We start from the raw sequence: 22,528 nt of genomic DNA, 5'->3' as shown, positions 1-22,528 counted from the left end.
ATTCATATTTGTGAAAGTGTACAATAAAGAAAAGGGGGGAAACGGGGCCATCAATTCACTGCAGCTTCCATCCTTTCTCCACAACAAGCTTTGCTTGCTGTAATTTAATCAGGCCACTAGGGATGGAGCAAAGACGGCAACAAATCAAAAACTGGTCAAGCATCAAGTTGAGAAAACATTTTGATGAAATGTTATATTTTTTTCCTTGGTCTGAGATAGGGATTTTCAAAGATGCAAAGACAGTATTTGAAAAAAAAAAGCACAACTTATAATACATCCATGTGGATTCATCACATTCATTCAGGCAATAGAACATTATGTCAAGCAAAATATCTACTAAACTGTTTGTGGTTTGCTGGTAGATGGTGGATGGTTTCATTGTGGCCATAAATTAAACATTCACACAAATACGTGTTTTTAAAAACTTCACTTTTTCCTTCTCCATCTTGGTGTTTGCCCACAATTTGTGCAGTATTTATCTTAGAATTGCTGCCAAAACTTTTCACTGCTGTATTGTGGAGCTGTGTAGAGTCATCTTATGCTACAGAAAGCAATTAGTTGCCATTCAGTGCAGTGTAAAAATCAGCTTGCAGAGACTTGAAACTTCAGAGCCACAGGCAATCCATTTCAGTGACTCTGCAACTCACTAGCCAGGCAGTATAGTGATATAACAGATACCTTTAATAACAATATTTTTGTATTGTCAGTGCCATTGTTTTGCCTCACCTCACCTTAAAGAAATACATTCTTATTCCAACAGAAGTTCATAATCACTGACAGAAGAAGAAGTACACAGATTTGGTTAAGCAAGTGTAGATGAAACAAGAATTAATTTGTAGCATTTTATCACAGAATAACTTGTTTAATGTAGTGGGATCAGTGATGATGATGGCAAGAGTTCAAACAAATCTGACAGTGGAGTTTCCCTTAAAGCGTTCTCATTGATTATTCACATTGATTATTTTGAGACAAATGCTGGCTGATGCTTATTAAGAACATTACAGCAGCTGTGATGAATATACTGTAGCTGCTGGCAGAGTGAGAGGCAAACCCTGATACATTTTCACGCTCCTTTTATTCCTTAAGAATGGCCTGTTTAATTATTTATAGTATAACGTCACCGTGAAGCCGCAGTGCTGTCTGTTTATATTGCCTCTGGGCACATTGCCCTTGTCATGCAGGGTCACTATCATTTGGCTATTTCTTGTTGGGCTTCATGTCTTCTCATCTTTTCTCTGAATATTTTTTTGTCCCTTCAGGAGGGACACACTGAGCTCAGAGTAGACGGGTGCAGCAACATCATTGCTTTTATGTTAAAATCATAATGACTGGTCACCAGAATAACACCTCTTCAAGGGACAAATTCAGAGTAGTTACAGAGCATTTAAGACTCTAGACTCTAAGGAACTAACCCTCAATTTAGGAACCATATACCATACATCACCAGACTACAGAGCAGCTTCTTTCCTCAGGTTGTGAGACTCCGCGAGTCATCCTCCACAATCCTAAAATGTTTTTTTCTTCTTATGTAGCATAAAAGGACTTAAACTTAAAAAGGACTTAAAAGTAACTTCCTTTGTTTTGTCATACATGCTAAGCCTTTAAAGCCCCTCCAGGTTATTTCAATATTTTTATGATATTTAATACTTTTCTGAGTCCTTTCCTGGAAATGTTAATGAGCCACACTGTTTGCCAAATATTTTTTGCCAAATAGCTTAAATTTGGGAGTCGTGTCATCTTCCAACAGGGGTTATAAAAGAAGAGTAGCTCCTTTAAGAAACAGGGCATTGTGTTGTTTGTGGGTGGTCGAGCAAGAGAAGGAGAGATAGCTATCTGCTAAATCTGCAAATAAATAAATCTGCTTCTTTTCTACAATAATAAGAACACATGATTGCAGATCCAGCAGCTAAGTGGGTGATTACGGACTAATTACCTTTTTACCAGAGTTGAAAGAGATCAAAATTCACTATTCTGTTGTTTTGGGTTTGACAGGGACTGATGAGGAAAGTTGGAGCATTGACCAACAGACAGACAGAGCCAGGTTTAGGGTGATCACAAAGTATATGAAATTTTGCATACACACACACACACGCACGCACGCACGCACGCACGCACGCACACACACACGTATATGCGTGTAATATATGTAATATATGTGTAATAAACAGGTAAAATCCAGTGCAGAACTTTCAATTCTAATACATTGAAAATGCATAGTAGATAATTAAGTATAATTCCACCTTAAAACATTGAGAAGCACATGTGCGTTCCTTTAGAATGTATCACCAGACAGAAATATATTAAATTTCTACATAACTTGCTGTTTTGACACAAAGGTTCTCATTTTCCCAATCAAAAATGATATTGAGATATTTAGTATACCACACAGGCACTGCAAGCAGGAGCAGGGTTAGTCACCACATCCTCCCAGACAGTCTGGGGATTTGAACCATTCAGGCAGTGACGGTGCTGTTTGGAAGTTTAGAATTGAAATATTTAATCTTTCAAAATGTCAGTCCAACTTCTGAACCTACACATAATTTTACTTTCAGAGGCATGCATGGAAATCACAACTAAGATTAATTTATCCCTTGCTATTTACAGCGTGCTGACATTCCCATAATCCCCCCAAATCCATTTGCCTTTTTGGTGGTAGATTACCACCGTCCCCTGGTTGTACATTACTTTAAAGACCAGACATTGCACACAGCTAATATTCACCCATCTTAAAACCTCACTGCAGTGTTAAATAAAATTAAGATTATAGCAATCGTCTTTCCATCTATCTATCATAGAATTTTACGACCCAGATTCCAACACAGTATTTTGGACGTTGGAGGAAGTTTGTTTTTAATTATGTAGCATTTTGAAATGTTGTAAACCAACTTGGTACAGAATGACATTGTAACAACCAGGTGCCCTTACAAGAATAACTACTACATTAAATAGGAGAGGTCGCATCACAATCAGTGCGTTTACAGGAGGGATGTTTTTGTCTGCATATGTCAGTAGATGGTAGATGGGAAGGGTTGAGCGAGGCAGCAAGCCTGAGACAGCAAGACCACAGCTCTTCTTCCTCCGCAGGCTGAGGTGGCTCAACACAAACTCAAGGATACTCTGCAACTCCTACAAGAGCATCCTGACTAACCTCTACACCCAGCGGTGCAGGAGGAAGGCCAACAGGATCATCAGAGACCCCATTCATCCCCACCCAAAAATTGTTCTGTCTGCTACTGACAGGTTAGCATCCAGTCCTGCACCACCAGGCTCATGGACAGTTCCATCCCATGGGCTGTAAGACTGTTGAACGCATCAATGTAACACTTTACCCGCACCGCAATGATACAGGGTTGTCACTTTACACTTGACAACGTTATACCATTACAATATTCATACTATACTTGGTACTGTTACATATTAAACTGCACTTACTGTTTGCAACATGTTTACATCTATGTATATACCTCCCTGCAGCCTGTTCTCATTAAGCATATATTGTACATTTAGCACATTATTGCACAACCTGCCCACTATCACAGTTTATACTTTTTCCAGCATTTTTATAAAGGGTATTTAGCTCTCCAGATGATGCAATGGATGCAATGAAAAGCAAAGATGTCCTTCTTCTTACTTTGACAAAATTGAGTTCAGTTTTGGAGGACAGGAAACCATTGAAAGAAAGGCGATGTGCAATTCCAGTCGACAGAAGCCTTCAACTGATCTGCAGGAGTGAAGGACAGGAGACTCATTATGACACAAAGCTTGTTTGAAGAAATTTAAATTTAAGGTATTATCATAAAACCTTTCACTGGTTCTGTCCCCTTATCTTTTTTTGAAGGAACTCTCATTTTCCTCCATCCATCTCAGAAATGCTGCTATTTTGAAAGGTAAACCAACACAACTGCCTGTTGAGAAATAACCCATCAAAATTTAAATGAGAATGTTGTGGAGAAACAGGATTAAAGTCAAATTAGGTTTTAATAAACAAAGCCACAGAGGGTTGTATCTGCAAAGGATTCAGTCAGTAGCATTTAAAGAGAGAAAAACAACTAAAACATTCCAGGTTAAGTAAGCTCAGACTGCTGACCTCCAAAGTCAAGGTCCTACTGTGCATTCATGTCCTGTCGGGAAGTATCGGGAAACGTTTCCAATTGGGGAAATTCACACGAATGCCCTCTCAAGTCGGAAACAACAACTCTGGAAGTCGGAGAAAATATTGATACCCGAGTTGCTGAGTAACTGGAAAAAAAACAAAATGCCTGGAAATAAATGTACAATTTGATGTGTATATCAGGATTCACTCCAGTTTATATGCCACAGAAAAGAAAAACATTTTTTCAAGCATTGAACCTTTTTTTTTTTTCCATTTTCAAGGTTAAAGGCACCCTAGACTTATTCTGACTGTCCAATAAAGCAGTGCCAGTGCACTGGAGGCAATATATTTATGTTGTGCTTTTGTTTTCATGCTTCATAATTAAGCAGTAGTATCCCTCTTTGCCAGGGTACAGGGTATTATCGTTTGTTGTGCAGTTTTGAAGCCGTGGACTCAAATAAATGGCAGGCTTTCACACAACTTTCCATAACAATTCCACCATCTTTACTGTAGAGCTCTCGCTCTATCTGATTCAAAAAACGTTACAGATCTAAGCTTTAAAGTATTCACCGGCGTGGCAGAATTCATTGATTTCAACCAGCTTAAAAGTTTAGTGTTGTTTGTGCCAAATATGTAATTGCCAGGCAACAAGCTTTACTCCAGACAGTAATTAGGTTATTAATATTTACTTGTTTAGTTTTGTCTTTTTTCCATTTATTGCTTAGCAACAGAATTCAGATCAGGCTGTAACAACTCGATCAACAGAGCCTTGAAGAAAAGCTTTGTTACAATTTTTAGTAAAGCCGAGAGCTGAGAAGTATGTCAAAAATTAATGATCAAACTTTAACACCTTATACATGGTGTGCAACATCACACTGAAACATGTTATCAAAGTGAAGGAATTATTTGATTTTTGAATGAAGGTATATCTTCGCACTATCTTTACAGAAATTCCTGAGGGTTTTTTTCTTGAAGTATCCTCAGAGGTTTTCAAATGTACTCTTATATGGGTCACTTGATAGTATGATAAATGAGGAAGAGGTGCACCGAGGGACATTAGTGTTGAATCTTGGGAGGCAGTGGGAGTCCCAAAGCAATGTTCGCCTGGGGCTTAGCCCAACTTGTCTCCCCAAGGGAATGTGTGACTGATGTAGTCTCAAGGTTTAAAAATAATTATTATCTCAAGGTTCAGCTCACACAGGATACATGCCGTGCTGTACTTTGTAGAGGCCTCATAATACTTAATTGGAGAGTTTTACATGCTTGTGTTTCATTACGTAATTTAACAGTAAAATCAGTTTTATTTAGGTCATCTTGATGTCAAACCTTGGGACATTTTGTTTAATTCATTTCAGAAGGTAAAAATTCAGTCTCACAAACCAAAACCAAATCATAAAGTCATTTTTTTCCTCTTTCTGTCCCAGTTTTTCTTCATGTCTCTTTCCTTTTGAGCCATTATCCCTCCATCACTCTATTTTTTTCTGTCTCTCTCTCTGCCTCTTCTCTCTCTCTCTCTCATTCTCCCACAGGCTGGACGTTGCACTCTTAACACAACACTTCATTAAAGTAATGCTTAGCAACACTGTTTCACTCACTCTTTGCTGCAGCCATGCTTGTGTGTGTGTGCATATGTGCACAGTGTGGAAAGCCAGGCTGGTTCTGCACCTATTGAGATGGCCAAGACTGAAAGAGAGTCCCTTGAGGGCCTTTGCACATGCCAGTCCCTTTTAGATTAGGACCTGAATGCATCTGCCCAGGAATGTGTTCCAATTTTAGACTCGCTGGTAAAACTCGGCAGGTTTGGAGAGAAGTGGAACACGTGATGCTTTTATAATTTTTTAAGCTTGTCCCTTGTCTTTTCTTTTCTTTCTTTCTTTTTTGTTTTTTTTAATGGCCTACTCAGCAACATATCAAAGAGAATTATTGTACTTTTTGCTCCATTACCTTTACCTGACAAATGCAGTTACTACTTACTTTTCAGGTTAACATCTTACATGAAAACGTACAGCACATACAAAATAAAGGATATTGTTAAAGATTGAAGTGAGGTTTTGTTCTTGGCTTGAATTCCCCCCAGCTGTCTATGATTTCCACCAAAAAGAGATTTCCACCTCGACTGTTTAAGTGGTTTCATTTAAAAAATGATTTGAGGCCCAGAAAGTTAAAAATATCCATTATTTTACAAAAAAGAAAAGATAAAATTCCAAAAACTAAAATCATCAATCAGACAATAAAAACTTTGGTAAGAAAACTTTGATCCTTCCTTTTTCCTACCCTATTTATCATCTCACAGCCTCACAGATTTATCTTGTGACCCTCTGAAGGGGGCCAACGCCTCAGCTGGGAATCACTGGACAAAACATCCTAATGGTATATCAAGTAGATAAAGCTCCACTTCACCCAGGTACAATAAATGAAATGTTACATACACATTGTTGCTTTTTTCTCTATATAAGATAGGACATTTTTCCACATTTTCACTTATTTCTCAGTAATTAATGCATTGATCTTGATGAAAAAAATCAGATGTATTTAGGTGGCTGGTATTTACGTATGAGTGAGTATAAAAAGGGGCTGATAGGCCTCTGCAGAGGTATCCACTCTACTGAGTGCCATTCTAGTTGTGACTCAGGGAAAAAGACTGGAAAGGAAAAATTACATCCTAACATTGTGAAAGGGTGTATTTGGGGGTGAACCAAGAGTAAAAATAAAAAGCAAACAGTGTGTCAATATGTTCCAAACAGGACATAAACCCCAGTCTTGGCGATAGTCCTGGACCTAACCCAACCAGCTGCAAAGCAAAGAAATCCCAACCATGTGATTGGTCATTTGAAATGATGGTCCTGGAACAGCCCTACACACGATGTTCCAGCATCACGGCAATATCTGATGAACCTGTTAAACAGCATGAACAGCTTGACAGTTAAAAAGCCATACACCAGGACTGTTTGCATGTTGTTTTGATGATGAGGCCAGTTCAAACTGTATTTAGATATTCATGACAAGCTGGCAAGAGCAAAGAGAACGTACATTAGCGCTCAGTAGGAATGCATCTAGCCTCCATCTTTCCAGACTTACAGAGCAAAAGCACAGTATGGGATATTATAAGAGAAAAGAGAAGCAAGAATTTGGATATCTGACTTTTAAATGTCAGCCTGTGTGAAGTGATACAATCGGCGATGAATTCTTTTAAATTCTGTACTGCATCTTGGCCTATTTAGTTTTTATTCAATATGTCCTATACACAGCTATGCTAGGTTCTGTCAACATTTATAATCTTCTAGTACACCAGTCAGGTATATCATATAACGTTTGTTAAGCTAATAATGTAAAAGCTATCTGATGCATGTTTATAAGAAATGAACTTTAGGGGCCTCTATAAAACAATTAAGCTCAAATATAGTTTCTGTTTATTATTTCTGGTACACAAACCCCAGTGTAAAAATAGGATAAGCTCCAAAAAAGTACCATCGTATAAAGGTAAGAACTTGCAAGAGCACACAGCTGAGGACACGTCATTTCAGGATGAGCCACTGCATTTTTTTTTTCTCAAATTGGCTGAGCTGCCAATTTTATTAACTGTCAAAATAAATATACAGGCAGCAAAACTGGGAGGTGGCTCTTTGCATCTAAACCAGTTATTGATTTTCTGAGCGAGCTGCTGCAAATTGATTACCCTGATAAGGTGGGATGGCCGTAGTACTGTGAAAACCTTAGTGGGGTAATACAGCATAAGTGCATTGGAGCAATGCTTTTTCTTGTATTCTCAAGTTAACAGTTGATTGAACAAGACATCAGAGGCAGTACATTGAATCAACATGTCGTCATGTGGCCTTACACAGGCTCCAATATAAACGTCTGAAACATAACTTTGATCAAGCTCAGTCGTATGATGAAAGATGAAATGTTGTGATGTATGAATATGTTAACCGGAGAGAGAGTTCTTTGTGAGGCAGTAAATGTATACATTAGTCCTCTTTGAGAATATTATTTTTATCCAAATCCAAAAAAGATCCATTGTTTTAAAGTTGAGTACATAAGGAACACACCCATTGTTTTAATGTTTAAACCTTAGCGTCAATACATACCAAACAATGAGCTGTTGCATTGTATGTGTAGGTTGGTGTTTAGAAAAACTTGCAGAATGATGTCAGAAGTACCGAAGAGATGAATAGAAGTGGGACCTTAACCAATTCCAGGGACAATTTTTGCTGTTTTCAGACCTTGGAAAATCTATCGAGTCTGTTAATGAGGATTAAGTTGCTACAGAAGAATTACAGTTCTGCAGTAAGACCAGTCAAAACTCAGGCAACACTTGAGTAAAGGCTCCCTAAATGAATACAAAGAAGGCTTCATTAAGATTTAAACAAAAAAAGAGAACTTCCCTAAACTTAAAAGCAGAAAATACAATTATTTTACAGCCTGCGGCAACCTATCAGCTCTAGGATTCTGTACATGTTATGTGGGAAATGTATATGGAGTGGTGAAACAAATCAATCAATTTTATTTATACTGTATAGCCTCCAGGTCTTCAACAGGGGGTCCCTGCTCTGTCCCTCTATCAGCTAGGGTTCCTTGGTCTGAAAAAGACCCCTGGTACAGCCCAATATCACAAATCAATCAGGCAATTTGCCTCAAAAGGCTTTCAAATATGTACAGCATAAAACACCATCTGTCCCCTGATTTAAATGAGGGAAAAAAACGTCCTCATAACAGCCTTTAGAAGAGGAAAAAAATTGAAGAAACCTCAGTTAGAATAACAGAGGAGGATCCCTCTCCCAGGATGGACAGACATGCAATAGATGTCATGTGTAAAGAATAGACTGACACAGAAAATTGTACTATACTTTGTACTATTACAGTGTTTTCACTGTAATTGTTTTGTGGTAGCGGGTACGTTTTGGTATCTGTTCCACGTTCATCGGTTGGTCTTACCTTTTGGTTCTAGTGCTATAAGTGGTTTGCAGCAAAAATATTGTTCATTTCACTTGATTTACCATGATTAAAGGGCTCTTCTACACACTACACCTTATGCTCGTTGGTATTTTGTTTTGTTTTGTTATCTAGGTTATAATGTTCAACTTCCCATTTTATCTAGCTGTGGTGGTAATGTTCTTACTGTGAGAGTCCACCACTCCTGAATGAACGGAGAGGAAACACTGCAATTATGATGACAAAACGCAGATAAAGTGAAGAGGGTGGATCGAGGAGGACAACTGATCAGCTTCAGGCGTGACACAATAGAAGAACTTGAAGAAGGACAAGTCCCACAAACACAGAAGAGGACAACACTATTCATAGAGAACTCCCATTCAGAATAATAAATTAGCTGCTGTGCCATGTTTTCTACCAGTGTAAATTAAATGGATTTTTAACTACTGACTGGTTCAAAAATTAGCAATCTGAAGATTTCACCTTGGGCTTTGGGAGCGGGTGAGGGCTAATGTTCTACTATTTTACACACCGAACGAAATAAATAAAAAATAATTAAAGAATGAATCAATAATGAAAATAAATATTACATGTAGCGCTTTTGTAAATGCGCTGTGGAATTGCCAATGAACGTACGCTTACTCTCTACAGTATTAGCATTTTAGCCACACACAGACACATTTTAGATTAGAACATTAGTCTCCAATATTAAGTTTCTATTTGCTCTATGACAGCAATCACAGTAAAATAATTTTAAATACGTCACATTGCTTGGAGCAATTACAGTATCAAATGTGCTTTCATTCCACTCTGATTTATTTTTGTATGTCTAATTGATTTTCATTGTTTACCGATTCTTTTCATGAAATTACCTCGCATCTCTACATTATACAGCCTTCGATACCCACTTCATATAGATGACCCTCATATAAATGAACCCTCTGGTATTCCCTGTGCAGTATGGCTTATGTGCAGTATATTATATCCATTAGTGCTTTTATTTCCCTCAGTTCCCCACATGCTGAAATTGCTTGAACATATTTTACGCATGCCCCTGCACTCAAGAACAGCTGGAAAGATCCTATCAGGTATTCTTATATATTTGCATAATTGCTAATATACCTCACAGCGTTGCATTAAAATTTAAATTTCTAACCACAAACAGTGAGCAGAGCGGAGCAGTGGGCCCTCGATAGACAAATGCAGGCGGAGGGAACACGGATACCATTTGCATAGAAGTGAATTGGAATCAAGGAAGGCTGCGGGGCATTGTTGGTCCACAAAGTATTATTTCACTATATAAACCCAAGTCATGATGACTAGTTAGTGTATAAATGAGAGGCAGGTATTTGTGCTATCAGGCTACTTTAACACAGGAGTCAAACACTAATTAACTCCTGCACATCAGCAGAAATGAATTGTTCAGGGGTGATTGTTAAACAGCCCAAGGTTTCTCTCTCAACATGCAGTGGGTCAGAGCATACATGTACATGCATTGTTTTGTGTCTGAACTTCTCTGCTGCTCTGGAACAAAATTCAGTTTCATTATCAAACCACATACTTTTCTCTGCGTCCCTGATAATAACAAATAGCCCCCTTTTTCCCCAATAAGATGGTAACAGGGCAACATATCTCGGCATTTTTTGTGAAGACGTTCCAAGGACTTTAATTTTCAGTGCCTTCAGGAGATAAAAATATCTGTCTTTTGTACAGCAAAGCATCTATGGCTGTAATAGCTTTCATCTGCAGCCCTGCTGTTCCCCACAATGCCACTATATTGAGCATTAATAGCATTTTAGTCTATCAAGCTGTATAGTACGTGGCTGTGAACATGGGGGGATATTTGTGTGTGTGGGATAGAAGCATATGCCGAACGTCTATTCTGACTTGCCAGTTCCATCCAGTGTATGGTCGTCCGACTGGGGACTATTCACTTTTTACCTGCACTCCTATAGAAGCTTGTATTTACAGTAGCCTTTTTGTCTGCAGTTTCTTAGCATTTACCTTGACCTCTCATACCAAAACCAGGAAGCAGTAGAGCAAGAACATCATGTTCATAGAAAAAAATCCTCTGGTGCAATCCTATGCTCTTCTTTCAGTTAAATATACTGTCTAGTTTTGATATTAGCAGCATGTGCGTCATGAAGAAACACCATTGTTGCTTTAAAAAAACAAACATTTGCTACTCACGCTGGTCGTCACAACTAACAAAACCCTTTGCTGCCAGTAGCTCCTCATAGGCCAGAAATGCATAGCTTGAGGCCTGGCGGGATTGGATTTGCGAGCTCATGTGATCTTGCAAATCCAGCTGCCTCGCAATGTAAGTAATACACTGCTCTATTTGTTTGGAGAATCTTTGACAGGTTTAACACATTGCACCTTTTAAACGTTGCTCATAATGACAAACTAGTGCCTGAATCTGCATTTCCCTTCGGCTAAACACAACATTGTAGCACTCCAATTATCTCTGGCCACACCTGGCAGCTGTTTTCAGCAACAAAAAGCTCTAAAAACCCAATGTATACTACCTGGTCAGCACCAAATGGCCAGATATTTTCCTTGGGAGTTGTTAAGTACCAAAACAGAGCTGAAGGGGTGTGAATATTAGACTTTAATTCAACATGTAGGTGGCCAGAAACACGGCTCAAAATGATTGACGATGTTGCTCTGAATAACTACTAAATAAACGTTGCAATATAAACTTAAAAGGTGATGCTATGGCAATGTTAAGTATATGACTTTGTTTCCACTGTCCAAAATTCAGTTACTGCAGGTTTAAATGACAGGGAATTGGAGCTGAATTCAGAGCAACAACACCGAGAAAGGGCAAGTGACAGAAACACAACTAAAACTCAAATCTGTGACTGTATTGAAGTTATCTATTTAACACTCAGCAGGTCCCGTCTGTATTGGACTGTTTGGCCTTTCTGGCGCTCAGTCTCCCCGTCTCTTTTTGGTCCAAATATCACAGCAACAACAGCAGCAGCAAACGGAAAATCCTCTGGTGCCTCGACTGAGAGATCGAGATTCTCTTAGGGTCTCGGAATCAATTTCAAGTTTTTAAAGGTCCTCGTAAGCCAAGAAAGAGCCTCTGTCAGGAAAAACTATGTAAAAGAATTGGGGATTCATGTAGTGTAAGAGCTTCTGGTTGAATCCAGTGATTGAACCAATTACTGATATTATATCGCTGCAATACTGATTACACCTGCCAAATATGTCACCGGAATATCTGCCTTACCTGTCTTGCTAGCTCTGAATCTTGATTTCTGGAGTATTCAGAGCCACGAAGCAGTTCATAGTGTCAGTGAGCGAAACTAAAACATTAACAAGCTCAGCAGCCAGTGGAGACTGTTGTCATATAGTTTTAAATGCTAATACTAAAGGCATCTTTAGCTTTAACTCCGTAAGATGTAATTATGATTATTTGAGAAAATAAAAATCAAGTCAATTTAAATTAATATACAATACAAATTCGGTGTAATAATTAATGATGAAAAATCCTGTTAATTGTTTGCATTTTTACCCATTTTATGTCCTCGCCCTATTCCCCAACTCACCTCAAAGACAAAAAGCTGGTCAGACAAAAGTGGTGTGATAATAGTGTAAACAATAGGGCATTACAAAATGTGAAATTCTCAAATGACAAATCCTTGTCATGACAATAGAGTCATTAAATAGAATCATATCTTTCTGAGTATATAAAATATTTCTCAATTATTTCTTTCAGAGTCTGGGGCATGAAAAGAAAGTCATCTTCCCTCCATTGATAGGAAATAGTTCTTGTATGACCCTTTTGAATGTTGCTGTGCACATCAATTTTGTATTTGTCCTTAATGTCTTCTCACTAACTACCAGTACATTTGCTTTGAAAAATAACTGTAGATAATAATGGGAAACCATATGCCTGAGCAATGACACAAGAAGTAATTTGGATCGTCACATCAAACTGATTTGTACTCTGAGCAAACAGTTATCATGATAATAGCGCAAGAAAAATAGATGCAAACATGAAAAGTGTGGCCTTGTGGGAGTTTAGATGGCCTTGAAAGCCCATGCTGTTGTAGGCATGCAAAAGGAGATGGAGAGATGTCACTCACAAACCGTACATCCCGTATGAATGAGACAGCCTCTTGCTGAATTAAACATCGGGCCGTGGGTGGTATAAAGGTGGAAAGGTTACTAAGTGCTGCATCCATCTCTAGTGTGTATGTGTACAGCTCTGCAGAGAAAAAAAATGTTCTGGAATAAGAATCCTAAAGTAAATGATTTGTAATTACAGCCGCAACTCAACAGAATTTATTACAAATCACAATGGAGTAGAGGCCAAACTAAAGTACACATAGGATCCACTGCAATGCAAAAAACGGTAATGATGGATTAACCTTTAATGCTAACCTTCGATCTTTAAGCAACTGCTTTTGGTACTCTGGTTAAGGTTGGGCAGTAATAAGCTGTATAAAGCTTGGCATCGTGGGAGTTTGTTGTAAAGTTGTTTGCAACTGAGCACTTCTGCTTGCTAGCTCTTTAATGTCAGGGCTGAGTGCAATATTAAGTTAACATAGAAACGTGGGTTATATTCACCCAGTAATGACCAGATTGTAGTACTTCCATGGAGTAGTATGCATTATGCATTTTTAATTACCCTGAAGGTGCTCCAGGTTGTAGTGAGACACAGCTATAATGATTACATTTCCAACAGTCTTCAGCTTGCTTGTTTTATCCAACCTATTGTCCAAAAACAAAATATGTTCAGTTTACAATAATACTTAAAAAGAAAATCAGAAATTCTGAGAAGCCAGATTTATGAAACATTTGGGGTTTTTGCTTGAAAAACTACACACTAGAGAAACAATCCAGTGTGTAGGATTTAGTGGCATCTAGTGTTGAGGTTGCAGATTGCAACCAACTTAATATCCCTCGTTTCACCGTCCCTGACGGTGGCCGCTAAAAACTTCACCTGGTCCCTCTGTAGATATAAAAGTCTTATTCTAAGCTAATGACATATTCACAATTATGTGAAATATGTTCTGAATGGTTCTATGAACCTTACATTCCACTTCTGCTGATTGATTCCCCCTAAATCCAACACAATGTACCTTGAAGGCAATTAATCGAACAATGCCAACAGGCAAAAGTTTCAACATTTATTAAATTCAGAGGAACCCGCCTAGTTTGAACTCCATGTATAATACAACTAGCAATGGCTGCTGTCCCCAAATACAGCGAATACTATTCACATGTTGGAATTTTCATTCAGCTGTATCTTGATGTGCATCATTTATCTAACATCATGCTCAGTATTCTGATGTGGAAAGGGTCTAAATGGCTGGTAAACCTAGAAAAAGAGTCAGCCTTTATGCACAAGATAAATTGTGTCCACGTATGCAGAGGTAGAGCCGCCTTTTCGAAACAATGAGACAATGTGTTTGCTCACAGTTACAAGGGAAGACAAAACTATTTGTTCAGTTTTGATTCTGTAGTCTTGGGGAAAGTGACATACGATAGTACCAGAGACCTGATTCATGATTCGTCTGTCAGTAAAAATGTTGCAGAGGATTGCATAACCCCTCAGTTGAGCAAAGATTTGAATTTGATTTATGCATAAAGGCCTTGAACAGACAACTTTCACTGAATTGGTTATTCTTGAATGAATAAAAGAAGCAACATTTATGTAACAGTAGCTTAGACACAGCCATATGTTTTGAGTTGGTCAAGGTCTGAAGAACAGGCTTTCATTTAAAGAAATAGGGGCTCTGTGGTGCTTCAGGAGGAAAGGCCGAGCATGGCGCTCAATATTCTCTGTTCCTCAGCTTTCGACACGAATGATTCTGAATCTAATTAAATCCACGAGCAGTATATATGTATATATATATATTTTTCCATGGCAGAGAAAATCCTTTATTTAAATCAATTACTGTCCAATTTAATGTGAACTGCTCCTTTAAGACAGCTGACATCATTATAGCAAGATTGTTTTCATGACCAAAAATTTGTTGGTGATTGTGGGTTTATTTTATGCAACACTTCCCCCGCCAGTCATTTTCAATTTAACAGGATACATAGCCGAGGCACGCTAAGTTTGAATAAGTCCCATCGTAAGGCAGAAAATAAGCATCTGGCTTGTCGCATTATCCCTTCAGCATTATTAACATGCTGCAGCATACATGAAACCTGATTAATAATTAAATCTTTATCTATTTAGCAAAATGCTGTCAGTCAGATGGAGGCAGTATACATTATGCAGATTGGACATTGCCTTTGAAGGAGAACTAATGTGGCATAGTGAAGTCAGCCACCGTGATGTATATATGTTGACATTTTCATTTAGAGGAGAGAAAATGGTAGGTCTGTCACTTTCTGCGGCTGGTCGAGGGGTGACAGGATTATTTCCTCTAGGGGATTTTTATCTCACTTCCAATCTTAAAAAAATGTGCATTAAGTGAGATGGGCCCTTCAACAGTAGACTCCATAGTTGTCTTTTAGAAATGGACGAAGAATACATGAATAGGATTGTTCTATTTCTATTCTTTTGTGGACACCAACAGAAAATAGTTTGCAAATTGTAAATTCAGAGGTCATGTGGAAGAGGTTAATATAATTTAGAATGTGGTAGTATGTGCTATTAAAATTAATACCGTTATTCATATTCAAAAAGCCGAGGTAAATTACTGGAGGGATCAGTGGCCTTGAGTGCAGAAGGCACTGATGTAACGGAAGAGTTGCATCGTTCCATCCATTTGAATGAATACAGCCAAGCGTCTGTCCTCACTATCCCCTCCAGAGACGTAGCTAAATATGATTAGACCTTTCCAGGTGAAGGGGCCCAGGAGCTCACGGTGGCAGAGGAAATAGAAATTGTCCAGTTTAATTTAAGCAGATAATCATCTGATAGACATATGAGTGAGTCCAGGCGTGCTGTCATATGGATAAGATAGAAGACTTTTAAAACATTAACCTACACCCCTCGCCTTGTGGTCAAAATGATGCCCAAAATTAGTGCGACAAAATGTTGCTTGTGATGGGTCACAACACATTCCGAATATGAAGCCCTTTATTGCTGTATGGTTAAAAACAGGTGATTGATTGCCAGAAGATGAGTTTGCTTGTCTGTATTCTTTTCCTTTTGTGTCGCGTTTGTCATCATGAACACGCTAGAAATACAAGACACAGTAGAAAGCAGCGGATCACACACCTCATCAGTCTACATCCAGAAGATGTTAAACTTGTTTTTGAAAAGTCTTAATCCATCACATTCTGAACTAGATGCATTTTTTAATTTTTTAACCAGCCAGTGGCCTTAAGTTCAACACGCCATAGCATCTTCCCTGAAAAGGGGTGGATATTAGCGTGTCCACCCAGGGAGTTGTGTTTTATCAGAGCCGTGAGAAAACATGAGATTTTACCCATTTACATTAAAGACAAAAGCCCGATGTTAGTGGTCTTACTTGGAAAGGGTTATAAGATGACATAGAAATAGATATTTTAGGTGCTCATTATAACCTCTAAGGACCTTTTTTTAACCCACAAAAAGATGAAAATACACCAACGCTGCATGCTTACTCGTGCATCTTTTAAATGAATGGTTCTTACCCTCTGAGTCTGCTGTAATTTGCACAGCTTTTCTGTGTGGTTCTGGTATAAATATTCTCTCCACCTCTACATTTATTGTATACAGCATACCACATCCAAAAGGGCTAGACTGAAAAGACATTAATTTACAACCTTACTAAAAGCAATCGGAGAAAAGTCAAATAATAGGCTAAAAAATGGGGCAAATAACGGAAAACAGGCAAGGGTGATAGAGGGAAATCATTTTTCATTGCTCTTTCAATACATACTGGTCAGCCCCAAAAGTGTTGTTTTACAGTAACAATATTTATTAAATACCCCTTTCCACAAGGGATGTTTCTTGGCAAAGAACAACCCTTTTATACAGCATCAACACAATTTTTATACACATTCACATTCATTAAGTAAGGGTAAGGCTGTCTTGAAAATGAGATATGTATTACTGCTGCTGTCCCGGCATTGGTTTGAATGCTCTCTCTGAGGACTTGAAAATTATGAAACATGTTGAAAAAATCAATGGACGCCTTGACAGAAACCTACTCTTTATATAGAATTCTTTGTGTACTCCTTTAATTGACCTCATGAGGAATCCTTTTTAAATACCTTTACATGTCGCTGCTCAGTGCAAATCAGAACAAATGGAAGTGGTACGATTGCTCTCTAAATGGCCATTTACAGGGTAAAAATTAAGGGACAAAGACCTCTTTACTACGAGCACTGCTGATTATTCTTGGAAGCGAAAGCAGTTCTGGCTGTGTAAAGATGTTAAAGCGACATTACCCGTCTGGGGCCTGGCACAGCAAGAGAGCAGAATAAACACAAAAGTGCTCTTTACTTGTTTTAACCTCCCCTGTGCTTATCTTAAATAGGTCAAAGTCATCAATATTCCATGAGCATCCTATTGAAGACAGAACATCAGAGAGTTAAAGGATAACTGCAAATCAAAAACTGATTTGAACAGTTTAAATTAATAATGGCATTTTTAACATACATTAATTTTAATTTACAGCAACTGGCAATTTATGCACATTCTAATTAATGGATTCTTTTTCATCTTTCTTCACTTGAAGGTGGTGAGAACGTCACATTTTATTGTATGGTAAGTGTGAAGACAAGCTTTTGTCTCCGTCAACTGGTCAGCTACAAGCTTGACATTTACTGTACCCCAAAACAGTATTTCCTACTGTATGTGCAGGCATGTAATGGTGTGACTATGTTCTGACTTGTCTTTACCACCTTTACTTTCCTCAGGGTTGGTTTATATAGCATAATTCCAAAGGAAGCATGGAGGAGTTTACCCTAAAGCATGCTGCATCTCTTTTATGGTGGTAGCTTGCACGGCAAAATCACAATCTGATTATCTTCTATCCACTATGGGTTTTTTTTTTTTTTTTCCCTCACTGATAGAGATTTTTCCATCAACAGATTCTGTAGAACATATGGAGTGTATTTAGGTTCTAAAATCCCATTAAGGAAATGATGTAGCACGTAGACCTTCAGGACATCTGAGAGCAGCAGAGGGTACACAGATGGTGGTTGAAAGTTTGAGGGTTTCCTTATAACCAGGCCTGGTGTAAAATGGAAGTGTTCAATCAGCACTGCACACACTTTTTTCTGTATTTTGTGCGGCAGCAGCTTGGTTGAGAAAAATAAAAAGCTTGAACTGAGACTGTAAGAAATGAAGGTATTCAATCCCTTTGTGCTACTTTAAAGTGTCTGTGACAATGGTTAAAGTGTATTATCTTGGACACCAGCTCCTTTTTGCGTTGGCATTTTGAAGTGGTTCAATCGTTTATTGCATCAAATGAAATTAAAAAAAAAAGTTTCTGATGTTTTAAACTAGCAAGAGGCTACTCATTCAAATTTAACAGGACTGCTTTACTTTTGCCTCTGTCATCCTCCACACATCCATCATCCATCCTACGTACTTCAGGATGACAGGGAGCTGGAGCCCATCCCAGTATGGTAAAAGGTACAAGCGAGACAGAGTTGCCAGTCTATCCACCCACAGACAAAGACATTACCTCAACATCTCATAGAGGGACACAAAATTAAATGCAGAGGTCCATGGTTCCCAGTTTAAGATTCCTACTGAGTCATTAGGTTGATATTCGTGCTTTTAAGTAAAATATCCAAAACTAATGATGTCCCCTTAAGGTCCCAGCTGTACTTTGCATCAATTGCTAAGGAGCAAATGTTAGTTTGCTAATATGCCAAACTAAGATGGTGAACACCATCAAGCACTATACCTCCTAACCACCAACTTGTTAGCTTCATCAATGTGAAACACTGATTTTACAATCTGGATACAGCTTTGGATGAGGAGCTCCAGTTCATTCCTATGAAAGCTGTTAACCCAAAAAAGCTTGACTTTCAGGGTCTATAATTACCCAGATCTTACTCATTGTGGGGCACATAGAGAGCATGCGTACTAGACACTTCCGCCCACTGAGGCGGCTAACTTCTGGTTTAGCGCCTGGCTAACCTGAATGGGAAAACAATGATTTAATCATGCTGCTCTTCAAGACTTTCCAACTTTTATCAGACCGAATAGCTCAATAAATGATCTTGAAAGGAGTCATTTAGCGTTGGTTACGATGTTGTATCCACAGTTTTACAGCCATTTCTGTAACAATGTAAGCTTATACGAAAGAGTCTTTTTGGGCTCCAGTGCATCATGTGAAGTTGTAATTACACGGACTGGCCACTATCAAAGTTGGCTTCAAAGTCTGGTGCACTTCCTGTGAGCTTGTTGTGAGACTTGTTATAAACCTGTTAGCATGGCTGTAGTCCTGCATTTGCCCAAAACGTTTAATTTCACAGGAAGATAAATTCAGAGCAGCACTTTCTATTGCACTCTACAATATCGGACTTCCCCTTGTCTTGAGTCTTTTAGGCCCTTGTACTGTTGTTTATATCACAATAAGATGCCATTTTTCTGCATCCCTAATTGAAAGCAAAGGACTCCTTCTCACTTTAGATTTTTACACTTAGGGGATGAGTAAAGACTTAAATATCCAAGGTGAACTTGAAATAAGATTTCTGCTCCTGTTGTGTCAAGGTGATTTAGGCATCTCATAAGGATTTGTCCATGTGGAGGCATACCAAGCATGTTCAACTGGGAGACCCTTGTTACCACTAAGGACATACTGTATGGATTATATATTCTGTGTGGCGTGGGTATGACCCAGAAGGAGCTGCAAGATGTGGAGGGTGAAAAGGACACCAGGGTTACCCTTTGTGATCCCACTGTCACTGAAACTGAGACCACAAATGACTATAATGAATGGATGTATTAGAAGGAGTGGAGTCATGTCTTTACCTAAACGTGACTTTCATAACTGATTAAGGTCTGATTTTTAGCGACACCTTCCCGGCAATGCCTCACACCTTGAGATTTGTAACGTTAGACTTCACAGTGTGACTTTGCCATGAGTCACCACTTAACAGCAAAGCAACTTTAGTTTCTTCTAATCTCGTCATTTTCTCCCCCAGGACATAACTCATGCTCTTTTTCATCAACCGTTTCCTGGGAAATGAACACTACCAGTTCCTAGAGTCCTATTTACCAATCTCCCTTGGGTGCACCCACAGCCTTTTAGAAGCTGGGAGTTGTACAAATAGGGCCTGTTGAATCAAATGTGAATTTAAATGTGAGGCGTACTCATGCATAAACCAGACAAAGTGACATTTACCACTACTTATTCTGGAAAAAAAAAAAGTTAAAAGCACGAAGCTAACAGCTTGCTTGAGATAACACTGATGATCTGTTAAACCTGACAGACTCTGACAACATTAGTCGACTTTGTAGAAAGCTAAACTACACTCATCACAATAACCATAGTTACGCACACATCCAATCTTTTTTAGCTTAACTGAGGGATAGAAATTCTAATATATTTGCCACTTCATCACTTAGTTACTATTAGAGCTGAAATGATCAGTTCATTAATCACAGATTTAAAATGAAGAATGTCTTTGTATTTTATTGCATGGTGTCGAAACAGGCTGTCGAGAATTCAAAGTAACTGATAGAGGTTAAAGATAATAAAGTGTTGCTGTTCTTAGCCCTAGCTATGCAAATACTTGTAATATATGCTTACAACTATGCTTTTTGCAACGACAAACAGGTAAAGTTTTTGAGTAGCTGTGACAGCTGCATTGAGGGACAGAGCCTGTGCTTACTGATCAGTCACTAGTGTTGAACTATTCAAAACAGCATCCAGCTGCCTTAATCTTAAAATCAGTAGCTCACATCCTTAACTAGTAGTTCGAGTGGAAGTGAAGACTGTGTGCATGTGTCTGTCAGAGAGGGGGACGGTGCACTCGGGATCCTTGCAGAGTATGAGGACTGCCTGTAAAGTGCAGCTTTATTCATCGTTTAGTCACTGAAACAGAACAGAATGTGATTTGACGGTGGAAAACTGAGCAGAAAGTACTGAACAAGTCTAATGAAAAAGTTATGACATAAAGGAGTAAATGTTGGGAAAATAAAAGCTGGGGGTAAATTGAACATCAAATGGTATGCTGTAGTAATCTCCACTGGTGCTCTGGGCTGATGTGTCATTACATTTTCTGAGATATATTTTAGTTTATTTCTGATTGAGTCATACGTTAACGTTTCACATTTATGGGTAATAAACTGATGGTTTTCTTAATGCACTTATATCTCTGTGTGTTGTTGTTTGGGCTCTCACAATGGCCTTTGTGATTGAAGATGAAATGAAGACATGTGGTTAACAGGTAGTTTAGTTTATATTCTATATATAGCTTTTAGACTGCTGGGTTGTTCACTCTACTTATGTAGAACTATCTGAGGAACATTTTTTGACTAGCTGAATTGTTATAACCTTAGAAATTTAAAGTGTATATTGCTGTCTCAGTTTTGTCTGCATGGTTAAAAAGATATCAATTGTAGCTGTCTGTAAAAAGAAAACATTTTCTGTTCCAGGTGAATTCATCCGTGACCTTGTCAGACGACAATGGGCAACATGAAAATTATAAAGCCTCCCTAAATACAGGCCTTTTATCAGAAGGTTGAGTGTTGGAACTGGAGTAGCTTTGAAAAAGGAATGACGTGATGCTTATGTGGACTCCCAAGTGCCTTGCCTCTCTTCCACTCCCCTACTGTGCCCACTTTCAAGCCTACTGTAACATGTTCTAATCGTGAGCATGCTTTAAATTGGATATGAGTGACTATACGTGTCAGTTTTCAATTTAACATCAAATTAATTCACGTGTACACCTACACTAAATGATTTAATATGGTACATGGAAATGAAAGCTGAACAGCATAATATAATATGTTTAACGTGCAAAGTCAAACTCTGCTTATGAGTAGAATATAGGGACTTTAAAGATAATGATGTTATTCTTAATATAATACTTTTTAAACTGCATTCACTGTTCATTTCAGTGTTCGGTCTTGTGTGTGCGATGTTACTGTTTCGGCCGACACTAGCTCACACCTATGTAGTGCCAGCTCGGGCAACAGGAGGCTGACTGAGGTTCACTTAACGCCCACCGGTGTCATTAATAACAAAGGATTTTCTGAATAATTCACAATGTCTTTATTAATATGAGGTTTTGGTACAATTAATTTGTGTTCCCTCATCTTGAAAAGTAGTCAAAGTTTCTAAAGTACCTGGTCATGCCCTCCCTCTCTATTTTTCACACACTCAGGGGTGGGTGGATGAGAACCTGAGCTGGAGAGCAGCCAAGTCGTGGCAGACACATTAGACAGTTGTAAGCACAAAGTAAGGTCATGCTCAAACTTAAGTGGCCAAGACTGTGAACCTGCACCCTGCTCACTGGAGAGGTTAATAGGGATTAACAAAGAAGGGCTCTCTCAGGAGACACTGTTGTGTTGCCTGTTTTTAAAGTCGAGCGTAGACTTGACATACATCAGGGCCTTCGATAGACAATAGGAAATTG

The sequence above is a fragment of the Pagrus major genome, chromosome 1, assembly GCF_040436345.1.
Source record: "Pagrus major chromosome 1, Pma_NU_1.0".
Lineage (NCBI taxonomy): Eukaryota > Metazoa > Chordata > Actinopteri > Spariformes > Sparidae > Pagrus > Pagrus major.
This window is presented reverse-complemented; position numbering follows the sequence as displayed.